Source organism: Carcharodon carcharias, chromosome 1 (assembly GCF_017639515.1).
Source record: "Carcharodon carcharias isolate sCarCar2 chromosome 1, sCarCar2.pri, whole genome shotgun sequence".
NCBI classification, from domain to species: Eukaryota; Metazoa; Chordata; class Chondrichthyes; order Lamniformes; family Lamnidae; genus Carcharodon; species Carcharodon carcharias.
The window spans coordinates 89,047,301-89,070,276 of record NC_054467.1 but is presented as its reverse complement, the minus strand read 5'-3'; the positions used below and the strand labels follow the sequence as shown (position 1 = coordinate 89,070,276).

Sequence of the window (22,976 nt, the reverse complement as noted above, 5' to 3'; positions counted from 1 at the left end):
CCCTAGTTGCCCTAGTTCAGAGGGCATGTGGGTCTGGTGTCACATGTAGGCCAGACCAAGTAAGGATAGCAGACTTCCTTCCCTAAAGGGGGGACATTAGTGAACCAGGTGGGTTTTTACAACAACTGACAATGGTAATTCCAGATTTTTATTGAATTCAAATTCCACCATCTGTTAGGGTGGGGTTTGAACCGAGGTCCCTACAGTATTATAAAAGCAAAAAAACTGCGGATGCTGGAAATCCAAAACAAAAATAAAAATAACTGCGGAATGCCTCCCTCTGGGACACCCCGGTCCACTCCTCCATCACCCTCTACACCTCAACCCCCTCCCACGGCACCTTCCCATGCAACCGCAGAAGGTGCAACACCTGCCCCTTTACTTCCCCTCTCCTCATCGTCCAAGGGCCCAAACATTCCTTTCAAGTGAAGCAGCATTTCACTTGCACTTCCCTCAACTTAGTCTACTGCATTTGTTGCTCCCAATGCGGTTTCCTCTACATTGGAGAGACCAAACGCAGACTGGGTGACCGCTTTGCAGAACACCTTTGGTATGTCTGCAAGCATGACCCAGACCTTCCTGTCACTTGCCATTTCAACACTGCTCTCATGCCCACATGTCTGTCCTTGGCCTGCTGCATTGCTCCAGTGAAGCTCAACGCAAACTGGAGGAACAGCACCTCATCTTCTGACTATGCACTTTACAGCCTTCCAGACTGAATACTGAGTTCAACAATTTTAGATCATGAACTCTCTCCTCTATCCCCACCCCCTTTCCGATCCCCCCCCACTTTTTTACCAATAATTTATAGAGATTTTTCTTTTCCCACCTATTTCCATTATTTTTAAATGTATTTCCATCCATCGTTTTATCTCTACCTTTTAGCTTATTTCGATTCCTTCACCCCAACCCCACTAGGGCTATCTGTCCCTTGCTTTTTACCCTTAATTAGCACATTCCTTAGATAATATCACCACCTTCAACACCTCTTGTCCTTTTGCCTATGGCATCTTTCGGCTATCTCCACCTATCACTGGCCCTCTATCCAGCTCTACTTGTCCCCCCCACCCCATTAAACCAGCCTATATTTCACCTCTCTTCTATTTTTACTTAGTTCTGTTGAAGAGTCATACGGACTCAAAACGTTAACTGTGTTCCTCTCTACAGATGCTGTCAGACCTGCTGAGTTTTTCCAAGTATTTTTATTCCCTAGAGTATTACCCTGGGTCTCTGGATTACTAGGCTAGTGACAATATTGCTACACCATTGCCTCCCTAACCACAGGATACGGATTCTGCAAAGTCTGTGCGAGGTACCCTGGCAGCTTCCATGACTCGTATATCCATCCAGCCCGACTGGATGGATGGCTGCTGGGTTAGAAGGGCTATCCCTTGAAAAGGTGGCTCATGACACCTCTCTGCCACCCAAGAACAGAGGCGGAGGAGTGGTACAACAGGAGTCATGTCTCCACTAGGGCAGTGGTAGAGAGAACCATAGTTCTTCCAATGCCTGGACCGTTCAGGGGCAGCACTGCAATACGCCCCAGAGCGGGTGTCACTGATCGTGGTTGCATGCTGCACTCTCCACAATCTGGCACTGGCAAGGAGGGACCCACTGGAGGAAGAGGATCTTGATGCAGCTCCACAGGCCACAGATAATGAATCCAGTAGTGAGTCAGAAGGGGAGCACGGTGAGGAGAACACTGAGGGCATAGAACCAGACCTCGGTAACATCCAGGACACCAGGGACGCCTTGATCTAACGTTCCTTCAGCTGTGCTGTCAAATAAGAGCTACCACCTCATGCCAAGGTTGCCACCTCCATCGTGGATCGCAGAAATGACGCTTCCATTGGTCCCCAAGATACACTCAGTGCCTGTGCAGTAAAGTTTCAAGCCACCCATGTCCAGCATTACATGCTCTTCTACAAAATAAATGAAGCATACTCAGGGCAATAATATAAAAACAAATGTAAGTTAATGTTGGAACTTACATAGTATTGAATGGAACAATATCCAGTGTTGGTAGTCACACCATTAAAAAATAGGAAAACTAAATGGGGGAACAAAAGATCACTTGTGACCAGTCCCTCTTGTGCTTAAGGTGCTTTAAACTTAAGTTTACAGTTGCAATGTCTAGGTGCTCCCTCCTCGCTGGCACCGGCATTGGAGACAGCTTGCGACCTCTCAATATGGTTATGGGATGTCTTCTCCTGAAAGGACAGAGGAGAATTGATTAGTCCACTCTCTCTCTGCAGCGCCACTGCAGCCTGGCCAACCCCAGCTGAGGAACATCTGGCAGGGCAGATCCGAGTCATGGCCGTCAAGGCACAAGGCACTCAGTCAAAGCAATCAGGGCTCAGCATGGTTAACAGTTGGCACTCAGGCTCTAACACCTCAAGTTCCACGGGGGCGACGGCCAGCCCAAAACAATTCAAAACACTGACCAATGCCAACACGCTACTCACCCTTCCTGAGTGCAGCAGGTCATTGCCGTGCTTCCGGCACTGCACCCATGTACATTGCACCATCTCGTGGCTGCTCACCCGGGTTACCACCTCCTTGCTTGTCCCCTTTGTGAAGTGTGGTGGCCTCCTCCTCCCATCTCTGGGTACAAGGGTGCCCTTTCTGGCAGCCACCTCCTCCAGAAGTACAGCGAGGCACTCGTCAGAAATACAGGGGGGGTGGGGGGGGAGTGTCCACCCGACCTGCCCTCCCACCTGGTCTCTACACACTCGTTTTCAGCCATGTCGCTGCCCCTGGGGCTGTTTTTGGACCGGCCACCAGGTTGCCAATGGACCCGGCAGACCACAGGCCCTGGCCTGCCCCTCCTCAGACATTCTACGGCCAGCATTTGTGCTGGGCGGGCTTTAATTGGCCCGTCAGCGTGTAATCACGGTCATGGCCCAATTGCAGGCGATGGTCGGCTTCCCGATCTTTCCTGCTCTCCCCTGTCAAGCCCACCCGACGAGAGCAAAATTCTGCCCCATGTTTGGCAGACCAGTGTGTACCAATTTACTATTCTTACCCATTCAACTCTCTCAGAAACTGGAGAGCAACTTTTAAAACTGCAAGTGAGACTAACGTGCCCAATAAAAATTCAGGTACAGAATTGCCAAGTTTATAGTTGGGACAGCAAGTTTGCATCCAGGATCCCACAGAAGATACGTGGCATCCAGCCGAGATGACTAGGAATTGTTCAGAACTAATGCCCTACGCCATCATTACACATAAAGGCGCAACGGTGAGGTGTATCCGAGGACAAATCAGATCCATTCCAGCTCCTCAACCACTATGCAGTCCTTTTGCATCTAGGACAAGATCCCAAATGCGACCAGGAACAACATGCAAGAATGACAATTCCACAGATCACTGTGAGCAATTATAGAAACCTCCAGAGAAGGTTACCGTTACAAGACCTGGGTGTACAAGCAGATTTTCTCTACGCCTTAGAGGTTCATAGGCTCCTCAGTTCTATACAATTATGTAATGATAACTAAGCATGAACGTGTGATATAAAAAATTATGCTTCTTTGGAAGAGGGGAAAGAAGCTTTAAAAAGAAAGGAGAAGGGGTAAATTGCCTTTAAGGAATGGCAGCATGACATCACTAAAAGGGACACTAGAAATGTCATGTGATCCAGCCTTAGGCCAGGATTTTCTGCTTCCTCCTGTGGTGGGTGTCGTGGTGGGCACGAGCGGAAAGTATTGCAAGAAGCCAAAAATCAGTTTTAAGTCGATTGTCTGCTCCAGCCATCAATGATGGGCTGTGTGCCCAGCCGCAGCACGTCAGGAACATCATTTTAATACATTTGCATATCATTATAAGGGCTACTCATTAGAATCATGTCCCCCCCCCCCCCCCCGCTGGATCAACATGCCATGTCGGCATCCAATTACAATATATAAGCGATGTACACCTGGTGACCTGCACTCCCTCGTGACTTCAAGATTCGTTTACCTATCTTGCTTGTGGCAACTCAGACTCAACGCCAGGCTTCGCAGTCAGCACCACATCGCTTTCAGGGGCATGTCACAGGTTTGTCTCTACCTACCACACTGGCAGTAAGGCGGGGTGACTTTTAATGTCCTGCAGGGCAGGCCCCAACTACGGTGGGGAGAGTGGGGCAGCTTACATTCAAACACATGACTGGGGAAGGGCGCAGGGGTTTAGCATCCCCTGTGCCAGGATAGAGAGAGAGACTGTTACAGATTGACATAAACCATTCGGACCAGAATGGGAGGAACGCTGAGTGAAAAGTGCTTCAGTTTACATTGTTGAGCTTGCAAAGACTGTTCTTGTCCCAATCCAGGGAGGTGGCGCGTTCGTCAGTCCAGTCTCAGTCGTGCCCAGCATGTTGTGTGCAGGGCATGGTCGTAACACCACATGCCTCGGTCTGGGGTGTTCCTGGCATTATACTGGGCCGCAGGTGGCACACTCAGTTAGGCATGGCATCTGCAGCTTGTGGAAGAAGAAAAGGTATTCTGGGGGCATTCAAAGGTGTTGGCGGTGGGTGCGAGTTGGTTGTATGTATTTCACTGTGCAAGTGGCCTCAAGATAGGGAGGGGTGAGGTTCACCATGTTCTAGGGGTAACAAAGGGATATTCACCACAACCACGATGGGATCAGGGAACACAGGGGCAGGATTGAGAGGTCTAGGAGGGAGGGAAACCTGAACATTAAGCTCCTCCAGGATATCGGGAGGGATTTCCACACACACAGGGAGGATCCAAGCTGATCTGGTGGGTTTTTTTCATTCACTGGATGTGGGTGTCACAGGCTAGACCAGTATTTATTTCCCATCAATAATTGCCCTTGAGAAGATGGTGTTGAGTGAGACCTCAGCACCACCATCTTCCAACCTGCAGCGATGGTACAGTAAAAAATTAAAATGAGGAGATACTCTGCTGGTGAGGGCTCTGAGGCCAATTGGAGGGCAGGTGCATTAGCAGATGGGGGCTAATTAAATGGGCACTCAGCTGAACTGTGCATTCTCAAATGAGGAGAGGGGCACAGCTGAGATATGTTAGGAGCCTTTCAATGACAGTGCAGGGATTTAGGAGAGTGAAACTATGAAACGCATTCATGCAAGACTAATCCCAAAAATTGCCACAAATCGATCTCCTTGCTTTAAACCCTTGTTCATAGCATGAAAACTCCTCACAGTGATAATGAAGTCCCAAGCAATTGGGTGACTGGACAATCTTCAGATGTTTGTTAGAATCATGATGCTGGAAGTCCCTCCCGGACAGCACTGTGGGTGTACACATGGACTGCAGCAGTTCAAGAAGGCAGCTCACCACCATCTTCTCAAGGGCAATTAGGGATGGGCAATAAATGCTGGCCCAGCCTGCAATGCCCACATCCTGTGAATGAATAATAAAAACTGGTTCACAGAAAAGAAGACTTAGGCCCCCCTGGCAAATATTCTGAGTTCCTAACTAAACATTTTTCTGTCCGTGTATTCCAAAGAAGTTTTTAGAGGGCAGTGAATGAGGATCCTGTTGCCTGGACTGAAAGTATCACATCCTGGTGCCTGGCCAAGCAATCTTATAGCAGTCAGTCGTGTAAAGGAGATGTCAGGGGGTGGAGGAAAGGAGCACCTGGAAACACACCCTGCATTAGGATAAAAACAAAAAAACTGCGGATGCTGGAAATCCAAAACAAAAACAGAATTACCTGGAAAAACTCAGCAGGTCTGGCAGCATCGGCGGAGAAGAAAAGAGTTGACGTTTCGAGTCCTCATGACCCTTCGACAGAACTTGAGTTCGAGTCCAAGAAAGAGTTGAAATATAAGCTGGTTTAAGGTGTGTGTGTGGGGGGCGGAGAGATAGAGAGACAGAGAGGTGGGGGGGGCGGTGGGTGGTGTGGTTGTAGGGACAAACAAGCAGTGATAGAAGCAGATCATCAAAAGATGTCAACGACAATAGTACAATAGAACACATAGGTGTTAAAGTTAAAGTTGGTGATATTATCTAAACGAATGTGCTAATTAAGAATGGATGGTAGGGCACTCAAGGTATAGCTCTAGTGGGGTTTTTTATTTGTTTTTTATAATGGAAATAGGTGGGAAAAGGAAAATCTTTATAATTTATTTGGAAAAAAAAGGAAGGGGGAAACAGAAAGGGGGTGGGGATGGGGGAGGGAGCTCACGACCTAAAGTTGTTGAATTCAATATTCAGCCTGGAAGGCTGTAAAGTCCCTAGTCGGAAGATGAGGTGTTGTTCCTCCAGTTTGCGTTGGGCTTCACTGGAACAATGCAGCAAGCCAAGGACAGACATGTGGGCAAGAGAGCAGGGTGGAGTGTTAAAATGGCAAGCGACAGGGAGGTTTGGGTCATTCTTGCGGACAGACCGGTCGCCCAGTTTACGTTTGGTCTCTCCAATGTAGAGGAGACCACATTGGGAGCAACGAATGCAGTAGACTAAGTTGGGGGAAATGCAAGTGAAATGCTGCTTCACTTGAAAGGAGTGTTTGGGTCCTTGGACGGTGAGGAGAGAGGAAGTGAAGGGGCAGGTGTTGCATCTTTTGCGTGGGCATGGGGTGGTGCCATAGGAGGGGGTTGAGGAGTAGGGGGTGATGGAGGAGTGGACCAGGGTGTCCCGGAGGGAGCGATCCCTACGGAATGCCGATAAGGGGGGTGAAGGGAAGATGTGTTTGGTGGTGGCATCATGCTGGAGTTGGCGGAAATGGCGGAGGATGATCCTTTGAATGCGGAGGCTGGTGGGGTGATAAGTGAGGACAAGGGGGACCCTATCATGTTTCTGGGAGGGAGGAGAAGGCGTGAGGGTGGATGCGCGGGACATGGGCCGGTCACGGTTGAGGGCCCTGTCAACGACCGTGGGTGGAAAACCTCGGTTAAGGAAGAAGGAGGACATGTCAGAGGAACTGTTTTTGAATGTAGCATCATCGGAACAGATGCGACGGAGGCGAAGGAACTGAGAGAATGGGATGGAGTCCTTACAGGAAGCGGGGTGTGAGGAGCTGTAGTCGAGATAGCTGTGGGAGTCGGTGGGTTTGTAATGGATATTGGTGGACAGTCTATCACCAGAGATTGAGACAGAGAGGTCAAGGAAGGGATGGGAAGTGTCAGAGATGGACCACATGAAAATGATGGAGGGGTGGAGATTGGAAGCAAAATTAATAAATTTTTCCAAGTCCCGACGAGAGCATGAAGCGGCACCGAAGTAATCATCGATGCACCGGAGAAAGAGTTGTGGAAGGGGGCCGGAGTAGGACTGGAACAAGGAATGTTCCACATACCCCATAAAGAGACAGGCATAGCTGGGGCCCATGCAGGTACCCATAGCCACACCTTTTATTTGGAGGAAGTGAGAGGAGTTGAAGGAGAAATTGTTCAGCGTGAGAACAAGTTCAGCCAGACGGAGGAGAGTAGTGGTGGATGGGGATTGTTCGGGCCTCTGTTCGAGGAAGAAGCTAAGGGCCCTCAGACCATCCTGGTGGGGGACGGAGGTGTAGAGGGATTGGACGTCCATGGTGAAGAGGAAGCGGTTGGGGCCAGGGAACTGGAAATTTTTGATGTGATGTAAGGTGTCAGAGGAATCACGGATGTAGGTGGGAAGGGACTGGACAAGGGGAGAGAGAAGGGAGTCAAGATAACGAGAAATGAGTTCTGTGGGGCAGGAGCAAGCTGAGACGATCGGTCTACCGGGGCAGTTCTGTTTGTGGATTTTGGGTAGGAGATAGAAGCGGGCCGTCCGAGGTTGGGCGACTATCAGGTTGGAAGCTGTGGGAGGGAGATCCCCAGAGGAGATGAGGTCAGTGACAGTCCTGGAAACAATGGCTTGATGTTCAGTGGTGGGGTCATGGTCCAGGGAGTTTCCAGGACTGTTACTGACCTCATCTCCTCTGGGGATCTCCCTCCCACAGCTTCCAACCTGATAGTCGCCCAACCTCGGACGGCCCGCTTCTGTCTCCTACCCAAAATCCACAAACAGAACTGCCCCGGTAGACCGATCGTCTCAGCTTGCTCCTGCCCCACAGAACTCATTTCTCGTTATCTTGACTCCCTTCTCTCTCCCCTTGTCCAGTCCCTTCCCACCTACATCTGTGATTCCTCTGACACCTTATGTCATTTCAACAATTTCCAGTTCCCTGGCCCCAACCGCTTCCTCTTCACCATGGACTTCCAATCCCTCTACACCTCCATCCCCCACCAGGATGGTCTGAGGGCCCTTAGCTTCTTCCTCGAACAGAGGCCCGAACAATCCCCATCCACCACTACTCTCCTCCGTCTGGCTGAACTTGTTCTCACGCTGAACAATTTCTCCTTCAACTCCTCTCACTTCCTCCAAATAAAAGGTGTGGCTATGGGTACCCGCATGGGCCCCAGCTATGCCTGTCTCTTTATGGGGTATGTGGAACATTCCTTGTTGTAGTCCTACTCCGGCCCCCTTCCACAACTCTTTCTCCGGCACATCGATGATTACTTCGGTGCCGCTTCATGCTCTCGTCGGGACTTGGAAAAATTTATTAATTTTGCTTCCAATCTCCACCCCTCCATCATTTTCACGTGGTCCATCTCTGACACTTCCCTTCCCTTCCTTGACCTCTCTGTCTCAATCTCTGGTGATAGACTGTCCACCAATATCCATTACAAACCCACCGACTCCCACAGCTATCTCGACTACAGCTCCTCACACCCCGCTTCCTGTAAGGACTCCATCCCATTCTCTCAGTTCCTTCGCCTCCGTCGCATCTGTTCCGATGATGCTACATTCAAAAACAGTTCCTCTGACATGTCCTCCTTCTTCCTTAACCGAGGTTTTCCACCCACGGTCGTTGACAGGGCCCTCAACCGTGTCCGGCCCATGTCCCGCGCATCCGCCCTCACGCCTTCTCCTCCCTCCCAGAAACATGATAGGGTCCCCCTTGTCCTCACTTATCACCCCACCAGCCTCCGCATTCAAAGGATCATCCTCCGCCATTTCCGCCAACTCCAGCATGATGCCACCACCAAACACATCTTCCCTTCACCCCCCTTATCGGCATTCCATAGGGATCGCTCCCTCCGGGACACCCTGGTCCACTCCTCCATCACCCCCTACTCCTCAACCCCTTCCTATGGCACCACCCCATGCCCACGCAAAAGATGCAACACCTGCCCCTTCACTTCCTCTCTCCTCACCGTCCAAGGACCCAAACACTCCTTTCAAGTGAAGCAGCATTTCACTTGCATTTCCCCTAACTTAGTCTACTGCATTCGTTGCTCCCAATGTGGTCTCCTCTACATTGGAGAGACCAAACGTAAACTGGGCGACCGCTTTGCAGAACACCTGCGGTCTGTCCGCAAGAATGACCCAAACCTCCCTGTCGCTTGCCATTTTAACACTCCACCCTGCTCTCTTGCCCACATGTCTGTCCTTGCTGCATTGTTCCAGTGAAGCCCAACGCAAACTGGAGGAACAACACCTCATCTTCCGACTAGGGACTTTACAGCCTTCCGGGCTGAATATTGAATTCAACAACTTTAGGTCGTGAGCTCCCTCCCCCGTCCCCACCCCCTTTCTGTTGCCCCCTTCCTTTTTTTTTCCAAATAAATTATAAAGATTTTCCTTTTCCCACCTATTTCCATTATATAAAAAAAAATAAAAAACCCCACTAGAGCTATACCTTGAGTGCCCTACCATCCATTCTTAATTAGCACATTCGTTTAGATAATATCACCAACTTTAACTTTAACACCTATGTGTTCTATTGTACTATTTTCGTTGACATATTTTGATGATCTGCTTCTATCACTGCTTGTTTGTCCCTACAACCACACCCCCCCCTCCACCTCTCTGTCTCTCTATCTCTCCACCCCCCACACACACACCTTAAACCAGCTTATATTTCAACTCTTTCTTGGACTCGAACTCAAGTTCTGTCGAAGGGTCATGAGGACTCGAAACGTCAACTCTGCATTAGGATTTCAGGGGCGAATATTTGCCAACACTGGAAAAAGCCCTTCAACCCACATTCACTGTCAAGTCATTGACAGAAATATGACCTTTGAAGGCTGATGCTGACTAATGTCTGTTTCTCTTTGGTAATTCAAAAAGCTAAAAGGATGTTATCATTTATTGTGAGGGAATTGATTACAAAAGTAGCGGGTGTTATGCTTCAGTTGTACAGGGCACTGGTGAGACCCCATCTGGAGTATTGTGTACAGTACTAGTCTCCTTATTTAAAGAAAGATGTAAATGCATAAGCAGCAGTTCAGAGAAGGTTTACTAGACAAGTACCAGGAATCGGCGGGTTGTCTTATGAGGAAAGGCTGGAGAGATTAGGCTTGTATCCACTGGAATTTAAAAGAGTAAGAGGCAACTGAATTGAAATCTTTAATTGACATTCATCAACTTGTGGTTGTACAGTCAAAGGTGCTTGAGTCATTGGCATGTTAAAGTAATATACCTGCACGGTAGCCCTCAGTTCTGACGTGAACAACCTGTTACTCCAGGCTGTTGCTGCCATCAGGACCTTGATGCTGTGTGGACATGTTTATCAAAATCCATCTGGTTTAAATATTGCAGTGAAGTGTGACAGGGTGGGTGTGGAGTGGATGTTGCCTCTTGTGGGAGAATCTAGAACTAGGGGTCACAGTTTAAAAATAAGGGGTTGCACATTTAAGACAGAGGTGAGGAGAATTTTTTCTCTCAGAGGGTTGTGAGTTTTTGGAACTCTCTTCCTCAAAAAGGCAGTGGAAGCAGAGTCTTTGAATATTTTTAAGGCAGAGCTAAATAAATTTTTGATTAACAAAGGGGTGAAAGGTTATCGGGTGTAGGCAGGAATATAGGGTTGAGGTTACATTCAGATCAGCCATGATCTTACTGAATGGTGGCACAGGTTCAAGGGACCATGTGGCCTACTTCTGTTCCTAAGTCATATGTATGTACGTATGCCACATTCTGCAGGAGCTAACATCAAGGGGGCTGGGAGGACATCTATTTTCAGTGGCTCTGAAAGTCACCGGCACTCTTAACTTCTATGCAAATAGCTCTTTCCAGGGCTCCACTGGGGACTTCTGTGGGATCTCGCAAGCTTCCACACAGAAATGCATTCATGAGGTAACAGATGCCCTTTTTGCCAAGGCCCACAAATACGTCAACTTTGATAGAGCTCAAGCAAGCCAGGACGCCAGAGCACTGGGTTTTGCTGCGATTTCCAGATTTGTACAGGTACAGGGTGCCATTGACTGCATTCATGTGGCTATAACAGCTCCCTGGCAACAGGAAATCCAATTCATAAACTGGAAAGGTCACTTAATGTCCAGCTGGTTTGCGACCATAACAAACAAATCCTGCATGTTTGCGCTGGATGTCCAGGAAGCTTCCACAACTCATACATCTTGAGTAGTTTGTGGTTCCCGGCCATCTTCAAGGGACCACAAAGGATCCAGGGTTGGCTCCTCGGTAACAAGGGGGTACCCGCAAAGGACATGGCCGATGACACCTGTGTGGCAGCCTCAGAATCCTGCAGGGAGAAGATACAACGATGCTCATGCTGCTACCCAAGCATTGATGGAGCACACCATAGGGATCCTAAAGATGCGATTTTGATGCCTGGACAGGTCTGGCAGAGCACTCCAGTACACTCCCCAGAGGGTCTCAGGGATCATCATGGTTTGCTGCGCACTGCACAACTTGGCTGCAAAGGGTAATGGCCTGCTGGGTGCTGACATGGAGGAGCTGCACGTCTCCTCCACTGAGGACGACATTGAAGGCGATGAGGTCGAGGAAGCAAGACTGCAGGGGAAGAGGCTATAGCACAGGCCAGATGAGGCAGGCATGCATGTGAGTGTCCCATAGCCACCAAATTCCATGAGGAGGATGACGATCTGCAGTGAGTTTCTTCTTGGACAAGTGCCCTCCATTATGAGCCAACTGGACACCAGTGTTGTTATTCTTCTCATTTCAACCATGCACTTCAATATGAGAGTGAATAGTTACACACCAGGCTTACATTGTCCTGAATCTTTGAAGGATGATGAAGCCTCAGCAGTGTGTGTCCTTGCTGAGATGAGGCCCTAATTGAAGGAGGAGATCCCAGCATCAGACAGCAGAAGGTGCTGTGTATTCAACTGTCTCTCCAGCATCCTAGACACAGTGGCAGCCTACAAGAGCTAGGAGCCGTTCTACTATCCTCAGTGGGCTCATAGCTGTTGCTTTCAGCCTGACAAAGCTCTTCAAGGAGATCCACCTCCATCAACGGGACAACACATTCTGTGTAACTTCAATGGTGAAACCGTTAGGCAACACTTGGGTCAAGGCAGCCGAAGACCTTCTGCAGGTGTCAATCCATTTAGAGATTACTTAGTCCCTCTGTGTCACCTTCTTTTCAATCACATTGGCAACCAGAACTTTCAGTTAGGGATGCTGGCCCACTTTTATTCTCATCATTCTATGGACGTGGACTACCTGAGGACCATGGTGTTCAAACATTTGCCTGCTGGACATTGAAATGCCTCCACTTTAACACAGATGTTGTGCCTTCATGGCCAGCCCTGGCCCATGCAAACTCCAAAATGCTCAGACACCATGAAGCCCTCAAGGTTACACATCATTGCTAATAAAGAGCACACTTCAGCTTTAGTACATCCTTACTCCTATCCCATTGTTCCCCTCAGCATTATCTAAAGCTACCGTGTGGGCTTCCACAGCATGCTCAAAGGCTCTATTGACCATCAAAAATCACCATTTGGAATTAGCTTCACTGACCTCGGTGAGTGTTTAGGTGAGGGAACACATAGTGCTGTGTCCCAGCATTGTGACAAGAGCCTTGTGGCTGCAATACAGACAACTACAGGGTAAGAAAGGCTCAAGGTTGTAGGCTCAAGCACCAGGACACTAATGTGTCTGAGAGGGGCAGAGCTTCGGCACCTTGAGTGGCAAAGTGCTCCTGCTTATTGGTCAGCTTGGCAGATGTACACTTGAAAAGTGGGAAACGCGTTTGGCAGACGGGAGCTCACAGGACCTCTGAATATGAGCTCATAGCATGAAAACCCTGCCAGGTGACAGTGAGTACATGGAGTTTCAGGAGATATGACTCCTCTCCATGCGTTAAGAATCTCTCCTTCTACACTACCCCTTCTCCTTTCCATAATGCAGATGAGACGAGTGAACACCTCAACCTCAATCTAACACAGCAAAGAACAAACATGACATGACTTTGCTAAGCATGTGAACTAGGTTCCTTCCACAAACACAATTAACATTAAGGTCAAGGCATCACTAATGTCAGGAATGATCTGGAAAAGGGCCACACACACTGCAGTGATATTGAAGCCCACTACATTGATGAGAAGCCCATGATAGCAACATCTGTGATAAGTGGGGGGAGAGAACATATTGTCACACCTGATTGACAGCAACACATATCAGCATGAAAAGGACAAGAGGAGATGTGAAATGGGAGCGATTTTATTTACATTTGTGAACATTGTATGCATGTGGTGGACACTGATGCCACCATTGTGCCCCTAAACCTTTTTAACTTTCCTATCCCTATCGCTATGTCTGGGTGCATCTGTGACATCCTCAGAGGATGTAGAGGCAGTCTGGTGACTGCTGCTCCCTGTTGTCTGTGATGACTTTGGCAAGCATCCTCTGGAGGGCTGAGATGTAGAGGGCCCTGGCCTACTTTAAGTGGGCTGCTGTGGGGCAAGTGGACCATCCTCAGCCTGGAGAGCTGGAGGTGATGGGGTCACAGGAAGAAGGTACTGGAATCAGCTGGACACTCACGGAGTCACCTGGATAGATGGTCCGAGGGTGTCCAGCTGTTGGCTTTCCTCCCTAAGGGTGCCCGAGGGCCTCTAGGCTGACTTCTTCAGGAGAAGGGCAGCTGAAGTGAGATCAAGATGCCCTGGCCCCCTCTCAGATAGCCAGTGATGGATATCACCAATGCCCACAGCGATGGAGTGCAGCTGTTGGCGCAGTGCAGGACCGCAGGACCGATGCCCTGGATAAGGGTCTCCATGGCAGCTGCCATCCTATTAGTGTTGACCTTGGTGCATTGGCACACTGATGCTATCACCTCAGATTGAACAAGGATGGACTCCTCCATCACCCATTAAAATCTGAGGAATGCAGCTGACATCTCTTCCTGATGTTCCTGTGATTTTCGCTGCAGCACCACCAACTGATTTAGGCCCGAGTTCGGAGGCTCACCTTCTGAGTCAGAATCCACAGGTTCCTGGCCTCTAGCAGTCGTCTGAGTGCCCATGACCTCGATTTCCCTGCCTCCGCCTGCTGTGGAACAGATTGTGTGCTGTGCTCACAGATTGTAACCCCAAGGATGCTCCAGAACTAGGCTCCAATGAGGTATGTGCCTCTGCGCTGCTGGAGAAAGTGGCTGTGCACCGTAATGGGTCTTCTATTGTGATCTCCTCTGGTTCCTCATCCAAAGTGTCATCAGGGCTGGAGATAAGGGCCTTTCTTGTGGATGCCCTTGGGCATTTTCCAGAGGTATCAATGAAAGAAAGAAGAGACGATTAGTACATGGCAGGTATGTGGACAATGCACTCACAGTATGGTTGTCTGAGGGATAGGTGCAGGATCCTCACTTGTGCACTACCCATCTCATCGTCGTCGCGGGCACATTCCACGACCTCTCCAGCCAGTTCGATGGCTCAGTTCTCATGGGGAGTGAGGATCTTGATTCCAGCCACCCCACCCCCAGTCTGAGCCCTCTCCTTCTGACTGTGTGCAAGTTTATCCTGCGTAACGACAGATGGATAGTGTGAAAAGGATGCATGCCAGGACAGGTGATAAGGATGCCTGTCATGTGTGGCTGCTGAGTGCAACCATGGACTGGACGAGGACGTGAACTCCAGAGGATATGAGGCCAGATGGAAATGTGAGGTGGTGTGTGAGAGACTGAGTGGTGATGTCCCTTGAGCTGGCAGTGTGTGAGATACCAGTGAATGTGTAATGGGCTGGTGAGTGTGAATTGAGAGAGATGAAATGGTTGACTTACCCTGGTGGCAAGGATGTGATCATTCATACTCTTTCCTCACTGGGTGGCTGACCTCTTCTGTGCTGCATTGGCACTGATCACTACTGCCACCACCTCCCAAGCCAGATTGGTAAGATTTGTGGGTCTCCTCCGGCTTCACGGGGGTAAAGGACATTGTGGCTGGCCTCAACTGCATCCAGCAGGCAATCCAGGGAGGCATCACTGAACTTGGGTGCATCTGTCTTCTTCCCTTTTGGGGTCATCTGTCTCATCTGTAGCAGTGCTGGGCTGTAGACATTGAGAAAGCTGTGCATGGGCGTTGTTTAAATATGGCGCCCGGAGTAAGGATCCAATGAGCTCATTGTGTGACCGGAGAATCAGAGGCCACCTACATGCAATCCGGCATGTTTCCCTGTATGCATAATTAATAAGATGGGAAGCAGATGATACGGCGCAGAAACCCACCATTGCGGCCAGCAGGTAAAATGTCAACTTTTACGCTCACCACCGCACTTAGTGCACAGCGGGAAAATCCCGCCCTTAGTTTCACTTTTGCTTGTGAACAAGACACAGCACAGCTCTGATGTCTTCAAGCTTTCTACATTTATATAAATGTTTTCATCAGCCTGGTTTAAATAAAAGAACTCACAACATATTTACCCAATCCCTTATGAGTGCTTGATGCCTTTATATCATTATAACAACAAGACACTGATGACATGCAGGACATCTACCACCATCTGCTAACTTGCCTCAAGGACCCTCATATAAAGTCCTCATTCCACTTTAATATTTTCATCTTCACCTCAACTCTGGACTTCTGGAGTTCCTCTTAATAAAGTGCAGTCTGGAAATATCATGCCGACCCCTTCCACGGTGCACAGTGGCTGCACTGTATGCAATGATTAAATTGCTCTCTCTTTTTATTTCATATGCTTTCATTATATTTATGCCCACCAACTCCCAGTATTCCTATAGGTTGTCTCCACCCCGACCATTTATCATTAATCACATAGCACAGAAACATGTGACCTGCTCCTCGGCCTCTGCCAATTCTACCTGCTACCAGAAAATGAACTTGAGCAGCTCAGGAGCAATTTCCTCATTGGTTTTATTTTCTACCCTGTGCAAGATTGCTTGGCCTCTACATGAAGGTCAACTCAACTGATGATCACCCTCAATTAGTAATCAATTATACAGGGTAATATGAGTACAAGTTCAGTCTGCTAGCAGGCTTTCCATAAACAAAAAAAAAAATCCGGTCTCACAAAGCTGCCTGAAGGTTCGAAGCAGCAGTGCAACAATTCATGGAAATTGACACTGACATTGACGGACCGGCTTTAAAATGATCAGAACTCTCCGGTTCCAATTATTTTAAGCCGCTCTGTGGCACTGGCTGTTCAGTCTGGATGGCGAGAAATTCCATTTAAAACACAGATCCTGGGCACCCCCTAGCCCCGGTGTTTGGCATTGTCTGCACTATCCCTCTGTTGGGCCCTGCAGGGATTTGCACAGAGCTTGGAGCCCATCTATTCCAGCATAAAACTGGTGGCTGTCTCCATCAACACACTTGTGGAAGCAACCACATTGCAGCACCTCATAGCCAATGCCTGAGTGCTGCAGTGGAAGTTTAGATTTTTGCCTCCCGACACAGACCCAGACCCAGACCCAGCCCACTTGAGGTCACCCTCTACTACAACAACTCTTAGAATAGCTACACTACAATCAAAAGGGGTAGCACTTCATATTAGCACTAGGATATGCAAAGACACACAGAAGTGGCAGCAAGGAAATGCTCAAGGAGGATTGCAATATTTTTGTATGCACTAGAAATTTCAGTTTATGAATTTGGATTGGAATGTTTACTTTGTGTTGCCTTTTATTTTTTCATTGTGGGCAAGAGGGCAAACTGATGGTCAGTGACAGGGAGGGTAAGGAGTGTGGGATTGTTGGTGAACAGGGAATTGGGGTTGAGGTTATTGGAATCACTCTTATTTGTTCATATACAATTCAGGCAGACAGAGACTGTTTAGGTTGCAGACTCCCTTCCTTGTCCTCCTCCTCCCCTTTCACTTCCTCCTCCTGTTCATCCTCTTGTTCCTCAGCTTCTTGCCTGATGGGTGGTGACAAGAGCTGTTCCCTCATGGTGGCAACGTTATGCAGCATGCAGCAGAACCCCACAAATCTTGAGTCCTGCTCAGCTTAGTAGTGTTATAATGGCTGAAATACAGCTGGCACAGCAACTGCTACAGAATGAGGGTACCAAGAGTGCTGCCAGGATACCAGGGATTAACATGCATCTTTGCCTATGGTGACACACCAGCTGCATACTGTGGGAGTGGAATCCCTTTAGGTTTAAGCACATGGCAGATTTAACATGAACTGCCCACAAAGTAATGTGAATGAAGTTAACGTCACCCTGCATCATGGGGAAGCCTGCACTCCTTGCAAATCCTCATGCTCACTCCATCTGCTTATCTCCGATAAACTGGAATGAAATGAAGTTATCTCTCATTGTATAGAGGGCTCCAATGACCTCTATTAAGCAAGTACTCACTGCAAACTCTCCAGCAGCAATCTTGAAGGAGCCAAACACATACAAGGTCACAGCCATTGGCAATGCAGTCTTTGCCCTGTTCTGAGTTTGGAGTTGTGGCTGCAGCTTTTGGCATATTTCACCGATGGCCTTCTCAGTAAGGCACTGGTGTTCTAAACTTTTGTCTCTGCTGAGGTTCAGGTAGGAGAATTGCTCCCTGAAGACCCTGAGTAAATATGGCTGTCTGTTGAGAGCCCTTCTCCTCCCGCTCCCTCCTCCTCTCTCTTCTAGCAGCTTGTCTTGCACTTGCTCATGCTCAAATGCTTACCAGTGCACCTTTATCTGGGAGGCAGAAACCTTAAGTCTGCAGAAAAATACATCAGCATCTGCCACGTTACTTTGTGTAAACTTGAAACTTTAAACAACAATGGAAAGCACTCAGAACTTGTAGAATTGCAGCAGCAGCCAGAAGAAATAAACTAGCAATCAAACTGTAGGTAGTTGGTGATTCCATTAAATAGTGGTGGTTGAGAGGAGGACAGTGGCCCAACTTGCTTCCTAATTTTATCTTCAGCTGTGTGAGGTTAAGGGAGAGCATAAGCTGGGGCATGGAGATCCAAAGTGATAGCACTGGCACCAACTCAGCTTGATTGATTGATGCCATGATCTGCCTGCTCTGCATGCTGCCAAAGGATGTTAGGTGCGTGAGCACTAATTCCTTTGCTAAGTTGGTGATTGGCACAGTTTGCATAAGGAGCATGGGTGTGCACTGCAGACACCATTTTGGAACCAAAAGGGGCCTTGTAGTGCTCCCCAGAAATACGTGCTATCAAGTTCAAATTCACCCACTTTTTTTCTTATTAAACTCTTGTTATAAAAATACTTCTCCAGCCTGTTGTTTAGAGTGACTTCTGTTAGTTTATCTGCTGTTGAAGCCATGATAATGATCCTGCAGTTGCCTGGTTTAGAGTTATTCCCCTCTTCGAATACAACTATTACTCTTGCTTGCTTATTCTAAAAATCCTCAGAATTTTTAATGACAACAGTCAAGGCCTCACACATTTACCTCCTTTCATTTTCCTTAGTACTCTAGGATATAGTCTGGGTCATGGGGCAGGATTTTCCAGTCGGCGTGCGGGGGAGTGCCCGACACGTCGAATCATAAAATGACGTGCAATGCTGTTGTTGTGCGCGTCCTGACATCACCGCGCACCATCATGATATTTCATTCAGTGGGCGCACGCCAGAGTCAGCTGCACACCCACTGAAAAGTAAACGGCCTATTAAGGCCATTAAGAAATTAATTGAAGTACTTGTGAATGCTGCCCGTCCAACCTTAAGGTTGGCGGGCAGACGAAAATCCCAAATGGCCTTCGCGCTTTTCAGGAAACCTCATCCATGAGCGGGTTGAGGTTTCCTAAAACTTTTATTAAATAAATAAATAAATTTTCATAAATTTAAAAACATGTCCCAACTCATGTGACACAGTAACATGAGGGGATGTGTTTAAATAAATTTTTTAATCATTTATTGAATTGTTTTAATATCGATTCAATCTCCCTGAGGCACAGAGCTGCCTCAGAGGGATTGCTGCACTTTTTCGCGCGCATGCATGCAAGACCACTGGCCCCGACTCTCCCTCCTACCCCTGCCCGCACAGGTAGTGCTGACTGCTACTGGTCGGGTATTACACTGGACGGGCCTTAATTGGCCCACCCACGTAAAATGGCAGTGCAGAGTCAATCGTGGGCGACGATCGTCTCCGCGCCCACCCCCGACCGCTCCCACCCAGCCCGCCCACCATAGGGAAAATCCTGCCCATGGTATTTGTTATGTTTGGAGCACTTTGGGATATTCTGAGGTCACGAAAAGTACCATATGAATTCAAGTTTGTTCGCTTTTTATTTCTATCAAATATCTTATCACCATCAAATTCAAAATCTTCAAAGGCTCCGTGCAACAGCAACTGGATAATTAATGTATATTTCCTCTTTACAAAATAATTCTAGAAAGTATAATCATGAGTAATTTAATTGCTTTCTACTTACTCTCAATAACACTATAGTTTTTAGCTTTTTCTTATTATTTTAATGAATGTGATTGTGATTTTGACCTCTTTACATCACAATACATTTTTTAATCTGTTCACAGAATCACAGAATCACACAGTGCAGAAGAGGCCCTTCGGCCCATCGAGTCTGCATCAACATGTGAGAAACACTTGACCTACCTACCTAATCCCATTTACCAGCACTTGCCCATAGTCTTGAATGTTATGATGTGCCAAGTGCTCATCCAGGTACTTTTTAAAGGATGTGAGGCAACTCGCCTCCACCACCCTCCCAGACCATCACCACCTTCTGGATAAAAAAGTTTTTCCTCACATCCCCGCTAAACCTCCCGCCCCTCACTTTGAACTTATGTCCCCTTGTGACTGACCCTTCAAATAAGGGGAACAGCTGCTCCCTATCCACCCTGTCCATGCCCCTCATAACCTCGTACACCTCGATCAGGTCACCTCTCCGTCTTCTCTGCTCCAACAAAAACAACCCAAGTCTATCCAACCTCTCTTCATAACTCAAATGCTTCATCCCAGGCAACATCCTGGTGAATCTCCTCTACACCTCCTCCAGTGCAATCACATCCTTCCTATAATGTGGCGACCAGAACTGCACATGGTACTCCAGCTGTGGCCTCACCAAGGTTCTATACAACTCCAACATGATCTCCCTACTTTTGTAATCTATGCCTTGATTGATGAAGGCAAGTGTCCCATGTGCCTTTTTCACCACCCCACTAACATGCCCCTCCGCCTTCAGAGATCTATGGACACACATGCCAAGGTCCCTTTGTTCCTCAGAACTTCCTAGTGTCATGTCGTTCATTGAATACTTCCTAGTCAAATTACTCCTTCCAAAGTGTATCACCTCACACCTTTCAGGGTTAAATTCCTTCTGCCATTTATCTGCCCATTTGACCAGCCCGTCTATATCTTCCTGTAGCCCAAGACACTCAACCTCACTGTTAACCCCCCGGCCAATCTTTGTGTCATCCACAAACTTACTAATCCTACCCCCCACATAATCATCTATGTCATTTATATTAATGAGGAATAATAGGGGACCCAGCACAGATCCCTGTGGTACGCCACTGGACACTGGCTTCCAGTCACTAAAGCATCCTTCTGTCATCACCCTCTGCCTCCTACAACTAAGTCAATTTTGAATCCACCTTATCAAATTACCCTGTGTCCCATGTGCATTAGCCTTCTTTATAAGTATATGAGTGTTAGCTCAGTCCCTTATATTTTCCTGAAGTTACCTGCTGACTTTTGTCTTGTAGACTTAGTTTATGTTCCAATTACTGATTTTTTACATTTAAAGATTGTGGAGTGTATTTTCCCTTTGAGACAGAATTTCTGAGTCAGATTTCCCAAAGTCACAATCCCACCTCCTGTCCATCTGTGCCCACACTAGCTATTTTCATGGCAGGGTGGTAGGAACAGGCCGAAATTGGTGAAGTGGGTTATAAGCTAGCCCCTTTTTGGGACTATTCTAGATCAGGCGTACTTCTCAGATGATCGCTCTCATTTAAGGTTGAGAAAGATAGGCCTCACAGACATTTAAGTGGGTCTGAGTAGCTGATCTAACCCTCCCCGAAGGAAAGGCACCATTAGAGAATATTACCATACTCCAGATAACCTTTTTAACAAGTTTTACCTAGATTATAACCACCCAGATATTATAAGGATCCAAATTAATGCTCAACAATGTACTTCACTGAAGAGTGTACATAAATGGGTTTTTGAGTGTCCCAAAGACTATAAGAGAAAATATATTTTCTGAATAATATTAATGTTTATTAAGGAACTGAACATGCAATTCACTTTTGCTGGTAATTCAATCACAACATTAATAGTTCTAGGAAAAGTAAGTATAATATTGTTTCTAGTAGAGAATCCAAGTCTTACTAATGTTGCAGAGAGATATTTAAGATATCTGTTAATATTTAAGGTAGTATACACCTGTAGAAAGCTACCAAGTCTAGCAAGATTTATCTATCCCAATTAAAGAGGGAATTATCATCACTACACAACAGCAGCTACTTTTAACTTGAGAGATATTGGAGTGAGTCCAGTGAATCTAAAAATCTCACTGAGTAGTTCTAATATTTATACCCTAAAAGAACTAGCAGGAAGCACGTTGAGCATTCATGTTGGACAACATCTTTTGTTCTTCAACTGCCTTGTGGGTAGATGGGACAGGATGCAAACAATAATGCCCAGGCACGTTTGTAAACTTTTAAACATTTGTCCAGCAGATGAACTCTGCTTTTAATTTTTAATCCCTACTTCATAGGAGAATCAGTTTTTAAAATCTTATAACTCCTTATTTATATCTGGATTCTCTTATAACTCCATAGTTATAGCTGTTTCCTTCACAATGGTGCAGCCTCCTCCCACAGCAGGCTGAGGTTAGCGGATGGATATCCAAGGTGACCAGGTTAAAAGGCCCTCTTCCATTCACTGAGACATTGGCCCAATTCTGAAGATGCGTGTGAAACCCACTCGCCCACACTCCCTTATATCCCTATATGCCCATACCCCTCCATACATTGCCAAACTCCCATACTTCTTACCTGCACCCTCACCCCCATACCCACCTCAGCCCTATATCCCCCAATATTCCCTCCTTACCCTCCTCACCCCACCCATTCTCAGTTATCCAGTATCCACTCGATACTAAAATCATTAGCCCTATAATAACATTGGGAAATCTTGAGAAGCTCGTAAATCTGTCAGTCTAAACACAATGTTTCAAAAGTCACTTAAAAACCATAATCCTCTTAACTGCTTATAAATCTGTCAATATAACCAAGCTCCCAGTCCCCTTGACAGCTCTGTCAAAAGCCCCTACTGAGCTAGTGGATTGGTAGCTCAGCCAAACATTCATAATGAGATTCCATTGAACAATTGTGTCAACAAAACCTTTAGAGGTGATAGCTTTTGAAGTCAGACAGAAGTTCTGAAAAAGCTTTGATACAGTCAAACAGATGACTGAGATGAAATTAAAGGAAACATGGGGCAGAATTTTCTGGGTGATGGGCAGGTCCAGCACATCAGCACTTAAAATGGCATGGAGTGACGTCAGACAAGCACGCTGTCGCAATATTTGGCTGGGTGATTTTGAGGCGCCCGTGCGATCTTCAGCTCAGCGCACAGGCGCAGGGGGCAGGCAGATAAGTGACTTTTTAACAAAACTCGTCCACGGGCGGGATATGTGGGCTCAGGGAGTTGTCAACGTTTTATGTGAAGTATTTATAGCAGCAAGTATTTTAAACTTGCCTGTGTGATCTGTAGCAGTTCAGAACTAATTTCAGCAGTTTTCTCTGTAATTTGAAGCTTCCGCTCAGCGCTCTGCAGTCAGGAACCTTTAATGGGCCTGCAGCTTTCCGGAGGCCTCCATTTAGCCTGGGTATAGGTTCTGAC

General features: G+C 47.4%; 1 pseudogene; it reads left to right on the top strand.

Moving 5' to 3' along the window:
• Positions 1-10,281: 10,281 nt before the first annotated feature.
• Positions 10,282-10,499, top strand: LOC121285895 (annotated as a pseudogene).
• Positions 10,500-22,976: the final 12,477 nt, after the last annotated feature.